We start from the raw sequence: 8,136 nt of genomic DNA on the forward strand, positions 1-8,136 counted from the left end.
CATTATATGGATTAGAAAAACTGATTTAGGGCAGGTAAATGGAGCAGTGGATAGAGCACCAGATTTTTTTTTTTTTTTGGTAGCAGCAAAGAATCAAAATAGAAAACAAAAGCCAAAATGTGCTACATGACTATAATAGAATATTCCCAAGAACTGATACAAAAAAAAACAAAACAAAAAACAGAGAATCATGGGAAGACCTATGAGCTGAGGCAAAGTGAAGTGGGAAGATAATACAATGATTCAACAATGTGATTCAAAACAAGAAAAATAAACTGAACAATCTATAATTAGAATTATCCATCTTGACCCCAAAGAGATATGTATCTCTCCTCTTTTCAATTAAAAATCTAGTTAACTGTGCTATAGTCTAGCGCAAATCTTACCTTGTCCACAAGAAGAAAATGGAAGACAACTGAATATTTCACTTATCTAGGTAAACTTTATGTGCAGCATTCTCCTGATCTGCCAGGTTAGTAACACCAGAAAAAATAAGTTTAGTCTGCATGACCTGTTCTTGATAAAGCCAAGTTAGCTCTTCATCATCACTGATGTCTTTTTCTAGGCAATCATAAACCACTCTCTTAATATTGTATCTTAGAATTTTGACAGAAACACTCCATTCTTCCTCCCTGTCCTAACCAGCTTCACCAACCACATTATTGTTTTTTTAATTGGGACAGTATTTGTCCTTCGGGTCTTGTAACAGCTTTTAGACTCTATTTTTTCCAATATTATTAGCTCCTCCAGTTCTTGAACTTATTTATAAAGGACAATCTTACTATTTATCTGTGTATCTATCTATCCATCCATTCATCCATCTATCTATCCATCTATGAATATATATGTATATACATAGATGTATGTATGTATGTATGTATAGGGCAATCTTAGAATCTCCTCACATATTTTGAGTTTTAACAAGTTATAGTTTTGACCTTTCCTTCTGAGCTTGACCTTCCCTTATGATTCCCATCCCCACCCATTCTCCTCTCCAACCTCCACTTATTAGCCTTTGCTTTCTCCTTCAACACAAAGTTCTATTTTAATAAATAATTTGGCTGCATTTCATTATCAATGTAATCAAAAGGATTTAGAATTGAAAATTTTTCAGGCCTAGAGAAATCAGTATAGAAAGAGTATAGAAACCTTTTCTTCTAGATAGAGAGGTCATAGACTCAGGGAGCAATTGAGACTTTTTTGGGGCAATGAAGAAATATTTTTTATTCAAATATACATATTTGATTGTACATATTTTAAATGGATTTTGTTTTTGCTTTTTAATATGAGGGTGGAAGAGAAGACTCTTCACTGATTGAAAAAAAATTTTTTTTAATCCTACAAGAGATAAAACTAGAACTCTGAGCCCTTGATTCTGCTATCCCTTTCACTAATGTTCACAAGCAAATGAAATATTTAATAACTGTAATGTTTATAATGATTTAAAATTTGCAAATTATGTGCATTCTCTTGGTTGATCCTCAGAAATCTTATTATATAGTTTTTCTTGAGCCATTTCTATCCAGTAAGAATCTCTGTGACTTCCTTGGCAGTTTTCTTGGCAGTGTTTTGCCAGCTCATTTCATAGATGAGGAAGCCGAAGCAAATGGGGCAAAGTGATTTGCCCAGGGTGACACAGCTATGAAGTATCTGAGATCAGATTTGAATTGATAAAGGTCATTTTTCCTGAATACAAGTCTAATACTCCATTCCCTGTGCCACCTCGCCTCTGTGAGGTAACCCTTATGATTATCCCCATTTTAAGATTGGGGAAACTGAAGCTATCAAGTGATTTGCCCAGTACTTGCTTGAATATGAGAGAGGATTCAAATTCATATCTTTCTAATCCCCTGCCACTATTACTATTTTCCATTTTACAGATGAGGAAACTGGAACTAAGAGAAATTGAATGACTGGCCCAGAGTTTCAGAGCCAGTAAGCTTCTAGGAACTCTAGGAACCATTTTACTTATTTTTCTTGTGGCAACAACCTAGGTGTCCTTCTAAATCAGGACAGAGTTCAGGTTGTAAATCAAGGTGTGATGGAAGGGGATACAGGAATTCTTGGATCTTCTGGCACTTCGTTTTTTCAATCAATGTCTTCAAATTTTGGCCTCATTCTTGACCATCCCTGAGATCCTCAAAACCTTTCTGTTCTTAAACCCTCTTTGGCATCAGGGTCTCTGCCCTAGACAAGCCCTCCCCAAGTAAGCTTTCTTTTTTAGAGGATGGAGCTGGGGTTGGAGTGATGGTAGAATGGAGCCTTCTTTAGATTGTGATTCCTATAGTTGGAGGATTCTGAGATTTCTACTCTGGGAACTAGAAACCCCCATACACTGAGTCTCTAGGCCAGGAAAACAGGTTCCCAAGAACCTTAAGGGGGTTTTAGACTCCAAAATCTGGATTTCAAACTGCTTGTTCAAATAGACAGCTCTGCTGCTCCTACAGCACCCTAGGGCATTCAGCTGGCCACCCAAAGGAGAAGTCCTTGAATTCCATCCCAGCTATTCCTCCCAGCAGCAGCATCTGACCAAATTTCAGTTTCCTTTTTCTTCCCTACTTCTGAGCAATTCAATTTTCTGGGGTCTCTTTCTGTTGGTTTCTTTAAAAGAAAGTAAACAGCCATTATTTACAATCCTTCTCTCACCCCCACCAACACCCCAACTCTGGGAATGAACTGAGTCCCAGCTCTGATTCTGGGTCATCTCCCAAGTTTCTACGCTCTCAGTTGGCAAGGTCATAAATATTTTATGCAACCTCTTTGTTTTGAGAATAATGTAATGGAGATGTAGAGAAGTTGCAGGGTGATTTGCCCTGGGTATAGGTCCAGGATTCCCTTGTGCAAAAGGAGTTAAATTCAAACCTGGGCTTTCCATGCTCACTACTGGCCTAGAGAAAACCACGTGCCTCATTTTGGATGTCATTTCTTCATTCTTGGTAAAGGAAGACTTTTGGCATCCAAAGCAAGGTGGGAAATTCCCACTTTATGGAGGGTGACCTTGATTTCCTTCTTTGTAAAGGGAGACTTTTGGCATCCAACCCAAAATCAGATGTTGGGAGGATGGTGGGATTTTCCTACTTTATGGAGGGTGACCTTGATTTCCTTCTTTGTAAAGGGAGACTTTTGGCATCTAACCCAAATGCAGAGGTTGGGAGGAGAGTGTGAAATTCCCACTTTACATCCGGTGAAGGTGACCTTGAATTTGGCCCAGGCCCGATGGGCTGGAGGGAGGAGGGGCAGACACTGGGGGCCGCAGATTTACCTGGTAAAACCGGCCTGGGCTGTCAGTGTCACCTTGCAGACCTGCCCTAGGGCTCCAGGTTATGGGGAGGTGATCTCTGTGCAGCTTGAGGGTCTCCCAGTTCCAAGGAAGAAGCCATGGCTCTAACTCTTGGGTCCCTACTGATCCTGCGAGGGTCTGAGCTGGGCACAGCTTCCAGCAGCTCCCGAGCTGGGCCAGTCTCGAGCTTGCCTGTCCTTGGGTGCCGGCCCAAGGCGGCTGGTATGACCTTTGCCCTGTGGAGCTGGAGGCCCTGAGGTGCAGTTTCTCCCAGTGCCAGGAGTACCATCCCAGACCAGGAGCACGGCCATCCGCCGGTGACTCCCAGCTCCCCCAGGACAGAGCCATCATCCGGGCCATCAGCTCAGAGGCCTCCTCCGGATCCATCCCCCACAGCAAGTTGTTGGCTGCTTGCCAGATGCCCAGGATTCCCTACCTTTGTGACCAGATGGTGCCCACTCGGGGATAGGTTTGCCCACCACATCTCCTGGCTGGCAGCCCAGCCTCCTGGACCTGCCTTCAGCTAGGGGTGGGGTCATTAGTGACCCCCTGGAGAGCAAGCAGGGCCTGGTGCCGGCCTTAGTGCCGGCCTCCAGAACTCCCATCCTGGCGTGGGAGGCCGGGGCCAGCCTGCTGTAGGAGGACCATGGAGGCTGATGCCATCCAGAAGGCGGACAGCACTGCTGCTGCGTTGGTCATCTTCAACAGCCACCTCCGACATGGCTGGGCCCACGGCATTGGGAATCCATGAACTACACGGTGACCCCCAGGTCAGCCAGAGTGATGGGGCCCTTCTATCTTGACACCACCCCAGAAGGGGAGCACCCCCAACAGAGTAGTGCCCATCAGCTGTCAGCACTGTCCCTGCCCTTCTTGCCCACGCCTGAGGCTCCGCCAGAGCTCCCGGTACCCTCGGGGAGGCAGCTGGCTCAGTTCCAGCACCATGCAGTGGAACCCCTACCCTGGCTACTCGCAGCCCAAAGACAACCTCAACTTCCATCGCGGGCCACGGTTCGTGCAGGAGACACAGAACAATTTCCCCTTTGGGGACATCTTCCAGGAGTGCCAGCCAGCACCTGAGAAGGAAGCAGAATCATCCTGCCAATTCTACGGTGCCCAGGACCCCCTAACCGGTGGAGACTCCTGTTGAGCAGTGAGCCAGGATGGAGTGTGGGCGGCAGTGCACCAACTGCTATTGGCTCTTCAAATGCCCTAAGAGCATGTGGGGCACCCGCTACCACTCCGACGTGGTGCACTTATCTGCCTACTGGTGCACTGTTTTCCCCACATTGGGCTTCCTCTTTGGGGGACCCAAAGCTGGGGAACCCATTTAAAAGACTCAATCACACCCCAACTATTTCTACCTCTTGCCACTCCCCAAGGACCTGAAAGTGTGTGTCAGCAGCATCTATGAGATGGCCACAAAGGCTGCCATTCCCTTTGGGGGCTCCTTCAACTGCCCAATGGGCAATCCTCTGGTGGGCTTTCTGCAGGGGCAGAGCCTGGCATCGTGAAGGAGCTCGTGGAACAACTCCTGGGACTTCCCCATGAAATGCTCCCCCGCTATAATCAGCACCCAGGACTATCTCAGCCAAGGCTGCCAAATTGCCTGGAAGCCAGTATGTTATTTGCCCAAAAGTTGGCTCCTATCCATCTTCTGTTGCTCCAGCTGCCTAAGCTAAACAAAAACAGGTTTCTGAGGTCAAAGGGCACCTTTGGCCCCTGGCCCCTTGTCAAGGACAATAGAGAAGCTTGAGTCCAGGAGCTTTCAGGGCAGTGTGGGGGCCATTGCTGGAGTCTGCTTGTCCCTGGTGTTTGCAGCAGGGATGGTTGCTGGGGAGCTGGTCTGGGGTTTCAGAGTCTACAAAAATAGGAGATATTTGGAATTGAAGACATTTGGGTTCACATCAGGGGAGGAATGTAGAAGAAACCCAGATTGATCTGGCCTGAGCTGCCTTCCCTGACCCCTTACTTAATCCTTCCCTTCCCTCACCTTTCACCCAATCTTCACCCCCCCACAAATTCTCCCTCATTCTCCTCTTGCCTCAGTGGGACTGGGAAGTACTTCTTGACTCTTCCTGTCATTTGCCTGGGGAAAGAAGGTTATTATCAAAGCTTTGAATTCTTGCTGGAGGCCCCTTTATAAAGCAGAAGGAACTCAGTCGGGGAGGCCTCTAAGTCCTGAAGCCTTCAAGTGCCTTCTCCTTTCTTGAGTTTCAAGATAGATAGAGGGGAGAAAGAGAAAGAGAGAGAGAGAGAAAGAGAGAGAGAGAGAGGGGGGGGGGAGAGAGGAGGAAGGGAGGGAGGAGAAGGGATGAGAAGAGAAGAGAAGAGAAGAAAAAAGAGAAGAGAAGATTGTCCTCATTGCTTTTTAGTTTTATCAATACTTCCCAAAAATAAAAATGTGCTGGCTGAACTGAATACAGGTATGGTCTTCATATGTGTATTCTGATCACTTGAGATGTAAAGATTCTTGTTTGTCCAAAGGATAGGGCAATTTAAAAAATAATATTTCAGCCTGGTGTATGGCATTTCTGTATTGTAGTTTTAATTTTAGTGTGATTTTCTATAGACTAATTCTATGTTTCAGTTTATCTGCTTGAAGGAATCGTTGAAAATAAATTGTATTGGAACTGGCAGCACATAGTTACGGATAAAAAAAGGGATGTTTGACATGGTTATCCTAGGAACTAAGATGTCTATCCTGGCTTTCTCTACCTATGATTTGTGTTGGGTGTCCGAATCAAATCTTCACAGAATTGTAAGTGAGTCACAATCTGGATGAGTCTTATTGTAGTCACCTTTTGATACTTACATCCAAATCTCCCTAATGGAGAGTGGCCATAGTTAACCTAACTGAACCAGCAAAACCAAAAGACATATGTGTGAGAAGACTTGGATTACTATGACTGCTCAAGGAATTTATGGGACCTGAGCAGAGGCAAAGAAAAGGAAGGAAAGAAGGAAGGAAGGAAGGAAGGAAGGAAGGAAGGAAGGAAGGAAGGAAGGAAGGAAGGAAGGAAAGAAGGAAGGAAGGAAGGAAGGAAGGAAGGAAGGAAGGAAGGAAGGAAGGAAGGAAGGAAGGAAAGAAGGAAGAAAGGAAGGAAGGAAGGAAGGAAGGAAGGAAGGAAGGAAGGAAGGAAGGAAGGAAAGAAGGAAGAAAGGAAGGAAGGAAGGAAGGAAGGAAGGAAGGAAGGAAGGAAGGAAGGAAGGAAAGAAGGAAGAAAGGAAGGAAGGAAGGAAGGAAGGAAGGAAGGAAGGAAGGAAGGAAGGAAGGAAGGGAGAGAATGGGAGGAAAGGAGGGAGGGAGAAAGGGAGGAAGGAAGGAAGAGAAGGGAAAAAAGGAAGGAGGGTTAATTAAATTTCTTGAGACTTGCCAAAGATTCCTTCTATTTCAGAGAAAGTAAAAATCTTTTCAGAAATATCTCGGTGCATTTAAGTGTCTGAACTTTATAGCAAGACCTAAAGGAATGTTTTGTCTCAGTTGAATCATTTCTATAATTCTGTATGATATCATCTAATTCAAAATAATCTAGTTCAATTCAACTCACCATTTATTGCATACTATCTGGGTGCCGAGAGGAGATACTAAGTTAAGATAGTATAATGGTCCTTGCTGAGGAAGCTGTGGTCTGTAATGGGGACAAAGTAGAAATACAAAAAAGTATAATGCAAATCATTTGGGGTAGTAACAAAAAAAAAATTATTTTCTGAAAGCAACCAGCCTTGAGGCTGAAGATACCCAGCACTAAATGGGTGGAGAGGGATCAGCATTATTGAAAATTATATATTTTCCCCCAAGGTTGATTGTGGACTTCTAGTAGTGAAAAGAGTAAATGTGGACAGTCCACTCAAAAGAGACCACAAAGCCACTGTGCATTGGGTGGGGCCTTCTTTTAATGAAGAGAGAATGGATTGATTTTTAATTTTTAATAATTGTAAGGTTACAATTTATCCTTTTTCTCAATAGTATTTTATTTTTCCAAATGCATGTAAAGATAGTTTTCACATTCATTTTTTTTCTTGGAAGTGCTCATAAAAGACTTAATTTTTTAATTTTAATTTTATTTTAATCAAATTAATTTTAATAAATAAATAAAAATAAATTAAATTAAATTTTAAAATAAAATTTGAATTAATTTAATAATTAAAATTTTTAATTTTAAAAGCTATGCATGGATCTTTTTTGAACATTAACCCTTGCAAAACCCTGTGTTCCAGTTTTTTCTCCCTTTCTCTCCATCCCCTCCCCTAGATAGCAGGTAATCCAATATATGTAAACATGGTAAAAATATATGTTAAGTCTAATATATGCATACATATTTATTCAATTATCTTGCTACACAAGAAAAATCAAATAAAAAGGAAAAAATGAGAAAGTAAAATGCAAACAAACCACAACAAAAAGAGTGAAAATCCTGTGTTGTGATCCACACTCAGTTCCCACAGTCCTCTCTCTGGAGGTCATTGGAACTGATCTGTCAACATTCATTTTTGTAAGACTTTGTGTTCCATCATTTTCTCCCTCCCTTCCATTCTGCTCCTCCCCTAGAGAGTAAATAATCCAATATAGTTTAAACATATGCAATTCTTCTAAACATATTTCTATACCTTTATCATGCTGCACAGGAAAAAATATGATCAAAAAGAAAAAAAAAAGAAAAAAGAAAAAAACAAGCAAGAACACAACAAAAACAACAACAAAAGGTGAAAATGCTATGCTGTGACCCACATTCAATCCCCATAGTTGTCTCTCTGGATGCAGCTGACTCTCTTTATCACAAAATTAAATAATATTTATTCTTTAAGTAAATCTTTTCAAAGAAAATAATTCCCCCCCCCCCACTCTCCCCTCC

This window comes from Sarcophilus harrisii, chromosome 6, assembly GCF_902635505.1.
Source record: "Sarcophilus harrisii chromosome 6, mSarHar1.11, whole genome shotgun sequence".
Taxonomy (NCBI): Eukaryota; Metazoa; Chordata; class Mammalia; order Dasyuromorphia; family Dasyuridae; genus Sarcophilus; species Sarcophilus harrisii.